Source organism: Pseudorca crassidens, chromosome 14 (genome assembly GCF_039906515.1).
Source record: "Pseudorca crassidens isolate mPseCra1 chromosome 14, mPseCra1.hap1, whole genome shotgun sequence".
Lineage (NCBI taxonomy): Eukaryota > Metazoa > Chordata > Mammalia > Artiodactyla > Delphinidae > Pseudorca > Pseudorca crassidens.
Window position 1 is genome coordinate 78,204,242 of NC_090309.1, and position 14,237 is coordinate 78,218,478.

General features: G+C 40.8%; 2 long non-coding RNA genes across 2 annotated transcripts in view; one reads left to right on the plus strand and one right to left on the minus strand.

The window, feature by feature from the left end:
• LOC137205439 (uncharacterized) overlaps positions 1-10,715 on the plus strand; it is a 393,223-nt gene extending 382,508 nt beyond the window's left edge. The window contains exon 6 of the long non-coding RNA XR_010934141.1: positions 7,157-10,715. This is a non-coding gene — a long non-coding RNA (uncharacterized lncRNA). The remainder of the gene's footprint in view (positions 1-7,156) is intronic.
• The window catches only part of LOC137205440 (uncharacterized), a 340,710-nt gene that overhangs the window by 13,671 nt on the left and 312,802 nt on the right, over positions 1-14,237 (minus strand). The gene's annotated exons all lie outside the window — the stretch shown is intronic.

The window sequence follows — 14,237 nt, forward strand, 5'->3', positions numbered from 1 at the left end:
CTTAACGTGATTCGAAGTTTCCTTTGTGACGTTGCTTCTCATCTCCTGAGACACTCTCAGGACACATCCACTTTATGTCTCAACAAACTACTCACAGCTCCTGGCACCCACCATGCTCACGGACACTTGCCCTTGCCCGTGACTTTCTCCCAGCCTGTGAAGCCCTTACCTCACATTGACTACTTGGGGAATTAATACTCATTCTTCAAGACTCAATTCAGACATCATCTTCTCCATTAAGTCTGTCTGATAACCATTCTAGGAAAATTAGGACTCCTACAGGTCCTTGTATATACCTTTATTACATCATTTATAAAATTTCATGTTGTAAATACTTATTCACAATTCTGCCCCTTGCCTAATACTATGAACAGCTCAAATATAAAAACTCTCTTCTATACCTTATTGTTATAGACTAAAATTTAGTTTGTGCCCTCCCAAAATTCGTATGTTAAATCCTAATGCCCAAGGTGATAGTACTTGGTGGTGAGGCCTTTGGGAGGTGATTAGGTCATGTGTGTGGAGCCCTCATGAATGAAATTAGTCCCCTCGTAATTTCACAGCCTTTCCCCTGCCCCTACTGCCATGTGAAGTTACAGCATGAAGATGGCTATCTATGGACTAGGAAGTGGACCCTCACAAGACACTGAATCTTCCAGCACCTTAATCTTGGAGTTTCCAGTCTCCAAAGCTATGAGAAATAAACTTCTGTTGCTTATAAGCCACCCAGTCTGTGGTACTTTGTTACAGCAGCCCAAATAGACTAAGACAGTTGTTGTCCTGTGGTGTACTGGAGCCAGCCATACTGCTTGTAAGAGCAAATTATACACATCTTTCCCCACATCTGAGTTCAATGATGTTATACTGGTAGTTAGAAATCAGTCATGGTGGGAGTATTTATACCACAAAATTGTCACACACTACAAATTACCCCCTCCCCCGACTCAGAGCTTCTTGTTAAACATTTATTAGCACACCACTGCTTGTATTCATTCTCAAAACCTAGCACAGGCTCTGAAATATAGTCTCTACAAAAAAATCTGAATGACTAAATCTATGAATGAATGATCTAGATAATCAATAAACTAACAAGTGGAGGGACAAGAATCCACTTAATCTCTCCAATCCTTTCACAACAAATTTCATCTGTAAAATGGGGCTATCACATTCTCCCTACCTGTAAGGAGGATAACAAGGTGATATCAATGGGAAGGTGTTAAAATGCATAAATCACATCACATATACAAATTAAAAGAAGTTTGAATTAATTTTTTAACCCAATACTTATCTAGAAATAAGTAACTGAGTAAAATGGGTGAGTAAAAGAAAGGCTAAAGAGCAGCCTGAATCCTTCCTATAGGTCATGTAATCTAACTTTCTCCCATTTGTAAGTTTCAGTGTCATCCTCAGTGATTTTAAGACCCTTATAAATATGAATCAAATTGCATGGGGTATATCTCATTATCTACTTTTAAGGAGATAAATTCTTACTAAAGAATTATATGAAATGCAGGTTTCAAATGGCATCTGGTTAGCAGTCCCCGAATATCATTGAATTCTCGTTGTCTCCAAGGTGTGAGTTTGATGCGCCATCCCCAGTAACTTTCACCCCCCCACACATCAGCTTCAAAAACCAGAACTGAAGCTTACCCTATTGCCAAAATCTGGGAGGAATTTCCACTTACCATAAGTCTTGCAAAAATGTTTTGAGAAAGATAATTTGGGATCTATTCTTGCTATGCTTCTGGAGTAGAGTGAGCTTCCTGACATGAAAAAAAGGTAGAATGCTCTTTTGTCCCTTCACCTGTATTTGTAACTTGGTTCAGAGATGAAAGCTCTGGAGAATATAAACGCTATCCCTCTCCTAAAATGGTGTCTGTTTTTTGAGCCCTTTCATACTCTCTCCACCTCTTCTCCACCACCTTTATTAGGCTTTCCCTCTCTGAAACCATTTGGAGATTGCAACTGCCCTCACACAGTTGGCAAGGACTGTTCACGAGTATGAGTGGAGACAGTCGTGTGGGCAGAAAGGGGCAGAGAGTGAGATAAGGGGTGGATAAGGTCCAATGTTATCATTGGACCTGGAGGCCCTGGAAGTGTAGGGATCTAAACTGAACTCCAGATGGACCTGGGAGCTGGGATGCCATATATGCAGGGAGTTCAACTTTTTTTTTTTTTTCAGATCTTAAAAAAAAAAAAGGAAGGAAAGATGATACCTTGATAAGATTCTTGGTAGGATTTCTGTTTTCTCCCTTAACATTTAACAATTTCTCTTATTTTCAATATTTAAGATGCATTCTTTAAATATAAAACAGACATTTTAAACTTTGAGATTGCAGGAAAATTATTCTGGTACATTTGCGTTGGGGGAGGGCTTTCCAGCTATTCACCAGCAGGAAGAGGAGTTCTGGACTGGTCTTCTTGGTAAGTCAGAGGCAAAGTCAAAGCTTTGGGAAGCCAGGAGCTCATTTCTTCTTGGCGAGTCGACAGGGCATCTATGTCAGCTGATAGAGATGCACGCAACTCCTGGTCTTCTGGTCTCTATTGTGCTCAGTTCAGAGGCCAGAGGTCAGAGTCAGAGTTGAAGGAGAAGTTAGCTTCCCCAGAGTTGGAGCAACTCCTCTCCCTCTGACTCTACCCACAGACCTCTTCATGCCTTGAAGGTCCCAGAGCCTCAAAATAAAGCCCAGGACTTGTATTTGTCAAAGAAGGTAAGACTTCAGCTGAATGAGCAACTAAACAGAAACTGTAGTATATTTTTCTTCATCTAAGGGCAAAAGAAAATGTCAGAGGCTTTTCGTCTCACAGCCACAGAATATAATACAGTTCCAGGCATCTGGAAGTTTCTAAATTGAAATACAAAAAAAGTATGTTCAACTGCGTGAAAATAAACAGACTATAGCCCAGAGCACGTCTCTGCGGCACCTCTGAAAGTTGCTAATTGAAATAACACTGTAAAGACACTGAACCACAATTTAAGGGCTGGGCCTGTGAAGGGCAGAATGGAGTGAGGGATGGAAAAGATATGATCTTGATTATGTGCCCAGTAAGGTTTAGAAACAGGAAACTTAGACCTAGACAGTTAACATAATGCCAAGCACCGGGCAAGTAGGTATTTGGTTGGTGACTGCCAATGGCACTCTATGACTCTTCATGCTACCGATGATATGTGATAAATGTGAACATTCTGAAGATGGAAGTGGAATAACTGGCCATTCTGTTGGAAAGCCACTTAGTGATGGCTAACCCAGACACACAAGCAGGTTGGTGGGTGGCTTTATTTCTTTAGCTCCTATATTTCCATTTGACTTCTGTCTTTAGCACCCTAGTCAGAGGGCTCACAATACACACCGCTGAGGCTGGAACTTGTACCCTGAACTACCGGACAGCTGCAAATGTGCAGAAACTCTGGAGTTTACTCTTTCATTTTTTTCACAGGCTCCTGTGTCTTCCTTGGAATCCGTATTTGGGGCTGTAAGCAAGATAATTTCTTTGCAGAAGCAAGACAAAACTCTTGTGAGGATATTCTAGGCCCACAGTTCCCAAACTGTGTGCTGACGTGCCCTAACATGCTGCAGCAAATGCACAGGGCTGCCATGGGTTTTTACATTTTTTAATTAAAAAATTAATGTCAAGGGGGGGGCATAGTGACACTGGACATCTGTCACACAGCATGAGAACTACTGCCTCACCATTAGATTGTATCACATTCCTTTTAATAATGTCATATTTTTGCAAAGCTAGGTTTTTGGTGGTTGTAGATAAAGAATGAGCACTGCATGAAAATCAGCGTGGAGCAGGAAATGAGAGTCGTGGCATCCACTCTGATGCCAAGTTTTGTGAGGTTGCACAGGGCTCGACAAATACACATACCTCACTAGTGAGTAACTGTGCTTTTTAAATGAAATAAAATGTTTTTTCTTCTTTCTGTTAAGTTTTACACGGTACAATATGTACATATATTTTCAAATGGCTACTAAATTGTTAGGATATAAATGTATATTAAGTTATTTGGACCTACTTACTTAATAAATGGAGATAATGGGTATTTCTTTTGGTTTAGGGATACCCTGAAAAAATTATTGAGTCACTAAGGGTACTGTGATTCAAGAAAGTTTGAAACCCTCTGCCCTAGGCAAAGATGGTTGGAGATTTGCGAAAGTACAATACAGTCCATAGGCTTCCTATTCTAGCTTAGGCTTACAGACCTGAGGGGATGGAGGAGGTAACTTATTCCAGTAAGCACCCACTCAGTATCTGTTGATGAATATTTTCTCCTAACATTTACTGAGCTAGGCAGTAAAAACCAAACAACAACAACAAAAAAACCCAAACAAACTAAAAAAACATTTTAAGTATATTATCTTATATAATTCTGATGATGCCCCAATGAAATGGGCATTCTATTATTATATTTTACATATGAGGAAACCAAGGCTCAGAGAAGTTAAGTTTGTAAGTCACACAGCTAGTATAAGTTATTTGAACCCAGAATGGTTTGATTTGAAGCTCGTGCTCTTTCCACCACACCACACTTCCCCTAACTGGATAGATGGACGGATGGGTGGATGCCTGGACAAATCAAAAATCTAACACTTCTAAGCAGGGGGGACAGGGAGGAAACTCCAAATGCCATGGGATGGTGAAGAGAGCTGGACAGTATAAGTTCTTGTGTGAAATCAAATATATCAATTAATCACTCTTCATTAGAGACTGAATAAATAAACACAGAATTCTAGATAAATCTACACTGCAAATTCATCTTTTCTTTTGCATTTTTGAAAGACTATATTCTCTCTTACCATACAGTTAATTCCTAATGACTTAGTAAAGTCATAGGCTGATTCAAGTTCAAAGAGGACAATCCCTTAGGTTCTGCATCCCCTTCACCTATCTACTATGTCCATAATCCACTAGCCTAAATACTTAGGATATTTGAGATAGTTCTGCCTCAATCGAGAATATATATTTGCATAAAATATTTAGATATTAAATTTCTAATGCTTAAAAAGAGCCTTCAGAGCAGAAGAATGTTTTCCTTAACCTCATTTGTTTTAAAGGAGAAAGAATGAAAGAGAAATGCATCATGTTTTACATAAAGGAAACAGCTCCAGGCAAACCTTGCTAAATATTTTAATGGTTTAAACATTCATTTTAGCAAGTTTTCTTTAATTTTCTTAACTTTGTTCCTTTTGAACTGGCTCAACCTTCATGTTTAATCCTTGGAGCTTTCAAGGAACAGCTCACAGAAAGTTATATACACAAATATAACAAACATTTCAAATAAAGCACAGTGCATAAAACAGAGAACAGGAGAACGCTGACAACAGCTGCTAGATTTAACACTACTAGTTTTGAAAGATTTGGGCTTGAAGGTTAAGAGTATCTTATGACAATAAGCAGGCTTTGTATATAATGTCAACAGTCCTTTTGCAACATGTCCAGTTTTAATTTATTCTTTTTCATTTGTATAAGACAAATAATATAATTATGGATGTCTGGTTTATGACACTGAAGTTAAAAAAAAAGTCCAAAATCAATCATGTTTTTCAAGAATAACAACTTTTAAAAACCTCTGGTCTAGATGCCTGGTAACAGCTACAGTTTCGTCTAAACGTGATAATATGCTTCATATCTTTATTCATTTATTTAACTCATGTTAGTGTTTAGTGCACTGCTGCTTCTGCATGTGCGAAGTGATTTAACTTTCCATCCAATTTGCTTCTCCAGGGGGTACTGTGACTAACACTGAATCTAGAGATGGGAGGGGGGTGGGTAGAAGAACCTTCCTCCTGCCCCACAGACCAGGGACACAAGAAAGTTTTCAGAATCAGCCACTGGCCTGCCCTAGCAAAGGCTCTGGAACCATCCCAGGCAGATCAAAGAGTGTTTTATACCATGCATACATCCATGGAAACAAACATGTACGTAACACACACATATGCATAGACAATTTTGTAGATAATGCCATTTACCAGGCTTTGCTTAAGATGCCAAGTCAGAAACCTCAGGAGGAAGATGCAACATAATGGAGCACATGTGTAGAAGACACAAAATGAAAAGCACAAGGCCAGATTTCTGTGTGGGAGGCACATGAAGCTGGAGTGTGGCTTTCAGAAGGGGGAAGGGTTCGACAGTGCTGGTGATAAGCCCCGTCTCCTCAAGAACACACAAGTTGCCAGCAAAGACCCAGGCCAGGTAGTTACTGGCAGGAGCTGGCTTCCTTGTGTGCTTATGTTAAAGGCCACCACCTCGCTTTCCACATCTAGGTTGGCTTAGGCTACAGACCTCAGGTCTGGTTTCTGTAGCTCAGGGTCCAGGTCTAGTGAGGAGACAAGGCAAACTCACCATTCTTGGATCCTGTTCCCAAGGGCATGCCTTGGCCTTGAGCACTGTTCTCTAAAAGAATTTCCACAGTGAAAATAATAACAACAACAACAATAATATTACTGAGTACTTGCTACGTAACACACACTGTAACAGCTGGTTTACTGATAACATCCTTCCTGATTCCTCCCCACTATTTTATGAAATAGGTATTCTTCTCCCCATTCTGCACATACAAAAACCGAATTAATTTTCCCAAACACGTGACAAATTCGGGACTCAAAATCCAGACTTTTTTCATTAAGAAAATGTGCGATAACCTATCTTTCTTCCCTACAGTGAAAATGCTGAGGATTGAACAAATGATCTCGTGCTGACAATGGTGTGACTTTTTTCCTAGCTTGCAGTGCCCTCCTCTGTCCCTCCCTTCTGAATGCCTGAAAAGGTGCCATGCTCACCTTTTCATGTATCGTTCTATCCCATGGTGCTTTCTGCACGTGATCTAGAAGTAACCCCCTGGCCTTAACCTTGAAACTCTTGGAAGCTGTGTTTTCAAAGGCACTGGGTGATTACTTGAGCCCTCGCCCTGGCACACACAGGTACACACACACACACGCACAGATGCCCAGGTCCATGCTAATCTCTTGTACCTCATTAAGACACTGAACGTCAGCATGGAGTGCAAACTGTAGATATCATAAGACTCAACGACCTCATTTTACTGCTAAGTACACTGAGGTCCAAGGACTGATGGAAGGTTAAAGAAGATACGAAAGGCAACTGTCTTTGTTCCGCAGATATTCTGAGAGTCCTTTATTTTTTTGTGCAGGACCATGTTTGCTCCAGGAAATGAAAAGAACAAATATAAGATCCATGCTCTCCTGGGTTAACAGTGGAGGTTAGGAGGTAGCCAGGAGAACTGGCAATGGCAGCTCAGTGTGAAAAGGACTTTTCCGTGGATGAGCACCGTGGGCTGCTGGAGGTGGAGGATGGATGCTGGCACCTGTAAAAAGCCTGTTGCCCGAATCTCCTGCTCCCCAGTCTTTAGGTTAAAATGTAATAAAATGGCTGGTAGCCATGATCAGTTCTTGTAGAAATAGATGCTACGTGCTTTTTTATTTCTCCAGCACATAAAGATGAGAGTTAAAGCATCTGAAGCCTAAGAACTGAGAAATGCACGTGGCCTGTTTTCACAGCACGGAGGGATTCCCTGTTTCACATGGAACTTATCCTTTTGTCACTAGGAGCTTAGTGAGGATGGGGTCATTTCTCTTGTATCGTATGCCCAGTTTTAGCACAGGACCTGGTACATAGAAAGGGTTCAATGTAAGTGCGTCTAAGGAGCAAAGGCCAGACTTAGATGAGAAACTCAACACTGGCAGGAGCTCTGTCTCTTTAATCACACTGTGGCTCTAGAGTGACCCCCACTGCACTGCACGCAGGCCTGGCCTCCCACAGACGGTGCCCTCCATGAATCTGTGCCGCTGCAGCCTCAACCAGCTAGGACTCTGTGGCCTCAGGCATGGGGGTCTCACTAAACCCAGCCTCTCACTACAGTTCGAAGCACAGACAAGGCACTACGTGACCAAGACCTTACCCCAGTCTCAGGAGGGGCTTCAGTGCAGAGCAAGATTCCGCCGAGCTCAGACGTCCTTAGGTGGTAGGTGTGTGGTACGTGGAGAGAAACTGGCATCACGACGTTGGGGTTACCAGCCTCAGCTCTGTCACTAACCGTGTGTGGGACACACTCCCTTGACGCCCAAGAGCAGTAAGATGAAATTGTGCCGAAGACGGTGCCTCTAGCCTCATTCCGCTCTAACATCCCACGGTTATACCCTAGACCAAACAGGAGGCTGCCTGCTCCTTGGAGATGGAGAGTAGCATGAAAAGCCACACAAGAAACCCCAAGCTTTCACCCTCAGCTATGAGTGCCTTAGGGTATTTCAGTGTGTGGGAATTTAGGAAATACACCCTTGCAAGAGAGACCCCCCCACACACACAGGTGAGGGGACAATTATGGTGAGAACAACATCCAGGAGGAAACTGCGAGAAATGTCAGAACTCTTCTGAAGCCAACTGAAAGGAGACACTTCAAGCCTAACGAGTCACGCCAGACCCTATCTAGGGATCTGACTCCTGTAATTCCAGACTCGAGGAGACTTGGCCTGCCCCCTGCAAGAGGGCATGTTACAGCCAAACGGATGCAGAAATGCCCAACTGCTCAGCCCTCCCTTACCCCAAACAGGACTGATTCAATACCAGGAAGAGCTTGGTCTTTGGAACTGAGCAGATATGGGGACGATTCCCAGAAAATTTAGATGTCTCGTACAAGACCAAATAGCTAAAAGGACAGTAACATTTATTGATTGTAACCAAGCACCTTCAGAGGTCTGCATCACACAGGTGACACCTTAGGTCAGGGAAAGGCGCAGTGCAATGTCCTGCTTACAGATTACCCTTTCTGCCAGGCACTATCTCCAAGTCCCCAGTGGCTTGTTTTGTATAACCTTCCTCAGGATGCCTCGAGGCGAGCATCTGGGGGAGTGTATCTCTTTCAAGGATCTGCACCTGTGTTCCATCTTACCTCCTTCCTTTTCAACTACACTGTTATGTTTTGGAAAGCCTGGGCTCTGTAGTTCCTCTTCGAGTCGTAGAGAGATTGCCACATCTAAAAGTCACCGGCCCCACCAAGGTTACTTGAAATGAGTCTTCTCTGCTGCTTGTGCTGACAGCACTGCTTTTCTTTATGCAAACTGAGGTTCTCGTCAGAAAGGCTCTTGGGTACAAATGATGAAAACTGGATTCCAACTTGCTTGGACACATGTTCATTGTAAGAATAGATGAGAGCTCATAAAGTTAATGGAAGAGTTGCAGTAACTGGAAACCTCTGGGACAGGGGATTCACCCTTTCCCGGATGATGCCTCTGCAATGTGTCCTTAGGTGTCGGTTTTACTCTCTCTGGTATCTTGATAGTGTAGAGGACAAGGTCACCACTAGGTCGGCAGTCTCATGTCCACGATGCTCCTTTATCAGAGAGGAAAGGCATTTTCTCTACTTGCTTCACTTAAGAGGATCACAGGGAAAACTCAGATTGCTGTAGCCTGGGTCACATTCCCCTTCTCAGGTCAGTCACTGTCACCAGACGCTGGGACATTATTATTATCTGGATCTGGGCCATGTGCTCATGCTGTGTCTTGGAGCTGGGGTCATGGGATTGGCAGCATGCAGAAACCCAGAGTCTGAGTAGAAGAGGAGCAGGTCTCCAAAGAAAGTGTTTCTTTTGTTACAATAAGGGCACAAAGATGCTAGGCATATAGAAGTAATAATTGTGTATCGCAGATAATAATGATTATAGTAGCATAATTTGTGAAAAGCTCGATGTGTGTCATGTTTTTACATACAGTTGCATTTCAGGTAGTTCTCGTAACAAATACACGTGAGAAGGTACTTCCCCCATGCATTAATGAAGAAATTAAAGATCGAAGAGTTAGGCTATATAGATGGTGCCATGGCTAGGGAGAAAGGCTGGGGAGGCATCCACAGTCTGAGGAATATTTCTGGGTGTCTTAGTTTGGTACAATCTAAGTCATTTATCTGGATGTAGATAAAACATAAGAAAGATACAAGCCAATAAATCTTATTGCTTATGCATCAAATAAACATCAGAGAGATATGGATAGAATTGAAATCATGCCTTTTGAAGGAATATTTAAACCTCAAATGTGGCCTATAGTGCTAGAGCTGCAAGAGACTTTGATATTTAACTAAGCCTTGAATAGTCACCCGAATTGGAAAAATTACACAGTTTGAAAATGGCAATTTAATGAATGGAATCCTAATTTCAATTCTTTCTTTAGCTTTACAGAATTTGAATCTTTGTTATTATTTAGAGAAACTGACAAAGTAACTGTATAAGAGAAGTGAAAGATACAAAAATAAAGATGATAAAATATTTGAAAAAAACCAATGTATTATTCCAAGAGAAATAGCTATTAAATTGTTTAATATATGAAAATGTAACCGTGATTTGATGACAAAAATTTGAAAAATATAATGAATTTGTATGTATGATTAAACTTGACCAAAGAAAGCTTGCAAATCTCTGTGGGATAAAGGTGAACAAAACATAATAAAGTCAAGTTCACAAGTATATACCGTTCTAAGAAATGATTTTAGATTTTATGACCTCCTTCATAGTAGAGATATTTATTATGTTAGTAGACAGAAATATATGGACTGAAAATAATTTAATATAATTACATAAACTTACCTAAAGATGATAAAGGATTTAGCACTATGAATAATAAAATTGATGTTAAGAGAAATTCTCTACGTATTGAACTGAACCACCTAATGACTGTCTATCTAATGAAAATTTATTGGAAACCTGTGCATATCCCTGTCAAAACTGCAAACAGGGCCCTTATTTAATTAGTGACACTTGAATGAAAGGAATGCTCATGCCAACAATGTGTTAATATCAATAAGTGACTGGAGATTATAAGAATAATTTTGTGAATAATTTGGACCAGACTTTATATCTCTTGGTAAAGAGTCCTATAATATAATACATAGTTTAGCTTATCTATGGAATATAAAGAACATTTAACTTTTTTTTTGTTGTATACTTTTATTTGTTTCGCCCCATTAGTAGTAAAATATGGAACTCTCCCCTCAGTATTTATGGAGAAGGAGTGAAGAGGACACAGAGAGGGTTCTCATGTCATGGGCCAGCTAAAAGTATTTCCTATAGAAGGAATCATTCAGATGACTGGAAGTTGGATCATTTCAACAGACAGAGCAGATAAGAGAGAATATTTCTGAGGGGGCAAAATTGTGGGATTCTGAACACACAAACTGATGACTGTTACCTTATCCATCGATTTAGTAGTAGAAGGACTTAAAGATAGGCATGGGAAATAGGTCTAACTAGGTAGATAAGGTGAGATTGTGGGTATCTTGAGGACTAGATGGAACAATAATATTCAATAAAATTCTTCTGGCTCTTGTGAATCACTTATTAAAAGAAAATCAGAATAGATACATTGGGGCTTTAGTTTCCTTATCTGTAAAATAGGATAAACAATGCTTCAAGAGTTAGAACTGGGGGCTTCCCTGGTGGCGCAGTGGTTGAGAATCTGCCTGCTAATGCAGGGGACACGGGTTCGAGCCCTGGTCTGGGAAGATCCCACATGCCGCGGAACAACTAGGCCCGTGAGCCACAACTGCTGAGCCTGCGTGTCTGGAGCCTGTGCTCTGCAACAAGAGAGGCCGCGATAGTGAGAGGCCCGCGCACTGCGATGAAGAGTGGCCCCCACTTGCCACAACTAGAGAAAGCCCTCGCACAGAAATGAAGACCCAACACAGCCCAAAATAAATAATTAAAATTAAAAAAAAAAAAGAGTTAGAACTGAATTATGTACATGAACGGACCTGCATAGGACAGGGTGTATTGTAGATAACTGAAAAATGTATTCTGGTCTATAAAAGGACTGTGTCTAGGTAAAATATGTACATTTTTTTTCCAAGCTCATACACTCATATGAGGGTTAAAGAGTAACAGAAAAGTAATATAATTTCTCTAAAGAAGGTATACTGTCTTCAATCCATTCATTAAATTATTTTTAGCACTTTAAAGAAAAGAATAACAAAAGAATCCCCCCAAATTTATTATACTGCATTTTATTAATAAGAATGCAAATTGCTCAGTTCACCTTATCTTTGCACATGTTACTCGCAGCTTTGCTTCTGTCTAGTCATGAAATTTTCCTGAGGTTCAGAGCACTTAGTTGGTTGTATATTTTTTGGCTCATATGAAATCCAAGGTAATGAGCTTTAACACTACAAAGGCTCTGGAATGCTTTCAAAAACATTTGCTTCCCACAAGACAAATTAGCTGAACCAAGCAATAAAATGTGACATTAAGCATTCAATACTCCCATTTTTATGTAGTCCCAGGTCAACAAAAATGACCCCACTGGGGGCATTTCTCTAATGTCCTTGTTCAGAATTCTACTAAAAACCTGTCTCTAGGAAGCTAATCAATAGTTATTTATGCATTATAGACTCCTAAAGAAAGCCTACTCATAAACTGAACTCAAAGCATTCTGGAAGCTTCTGGACCTAATGTGGTTTGTAAGGACCCTCTGTCAAGTGGACCACCCTGTGTGCACACATATGTCTACATCTGTATATGTACATTTGCAATTTATCACTTTTACTTGTTTGGTATTGTATCTTAAGGTCTTAAAGAAAATTCTGAAGTTGTCTAATGATCAGTGAAATCCTACTCTTTTTGCCATTTTTAAACATTCATATTTAGACTTTGTAGTTGTTGAATAACCAGTTTTTAGAATAAGGGATGTGTTCAACTCACCTGGAGTATTGTGTTTTTTCTATTTGAGGGAAAACATTTCTCTAGGCAAATTATAATTGGTCTAAAGCAGGGAGAGCAGGAGAGTGAAGACAGATCTGACATGGAACAGTTGTGAGGACTGGGCGTGCCTGGCCTAGAGAAGACCGAGAGCTGAGGGGTGGAAAAGGGAGAAGGCAGTGTCTGCATGTCCCTAAAAGACTGTTAAATAGAAGGGACCCCAGGAAGTTTAGAAGAGAAGCAAAGGGACAGAGTGATAGGGAGGCAGAGTTTAGGTCAGTATGAGGAAGAACTTTCTAAAACAATGGTCCAAAAAAAAAATGAACTATGCAGGAATTGGATAAGAGAGAATCCAACCGGTGGTGTTTCAGACCCTTTCCAGCCCTGGGTGAAACGCCTCAATGATCCTCACATCTCACAATTCTTTCCTGCCTCGGTTGTGTTTCAGGAGATCCCAGGCAAGCCAGCGTCTTTTTTCCCAAACAGAAGCCTTCCTTGAGTTAGGCGGCACATTCCCTGGGGATCCTAAGTTTGTTTTCACTCCAAGGCCAGCTTTTTAAATTTGTGTAAAAGAGAAAGTAAACAAACAGGATATTTATTTCTGCAAATTCAAATTAATCTTAAGAAATTTTGCCTTGACTATTTGTGAGACTTAAAAAAAAATCTACTAGGAATACTGAGACATTTGCTCGATCAGGCTGGTGAACTGCTGCCTGTTTTATCATCAAAATATGTTTTATCTGTCGAAATGATGGGTGCTTCCTCCCTCTAGGCTACTCTATACCTTAATTAATTGATAGCAAGTAGAGGAAGCTTCGAGATACCAAGGAACTGACTGACCTATTGACTGAATGATCAGCTTTGTGTATCCTTTATTCTTTAGAAATGTAATATCCTTACGATTTACAGATGGTCCGTGAGCTACTTTTAGCCTCAGCTTGGAGTGATCCAAACAGTCCTGGGTCATCAAGATGGCGTTTGTCACTTGGTGTCTGGGGGGGTCAAAACAGAGGGGAGCCAAATTCTGGTGGAGAATGTAGAGGACATCCTGTCAAGGACACTCGTCTGTTCTATCATAATCCCGAGAACTGCAACTTAATTATAACTTCTCCTGGAGAAATTCAATGATGAATTCCATTCAGTGTACAACTCTCTTTATAGTATAATTTTGCTTTTTGAGAGTTGCAAAGGGACATGTTTCCCTCATCTACATGGGGAGCCTCAAAGACAGATTTGAACATATTAAGTGCAGTCCGTCTCTTCCTTAAGAGTAGCAATCATAACCTCACCTGTTCTGGTGAAAATGAAAAACAATTATAGGGCAGTTCCACAGAGTCTCAAATGCTTTTTGACACTACCCTGGGGATTCCTCTGCAAAAATCTAACGGTCACAGTCAAAATCAGGGCAGATAAGAATTAAGGAGTGAATAAGGAACATTGCCAAGAGGCTAGAAGAACTGCCAGGAGAGCTGGAATAGCAGCCAGTGTGGAGGTGACTCATGGGCGAGCGGGATTAGAAGCTGTGTGCCTTGCTAT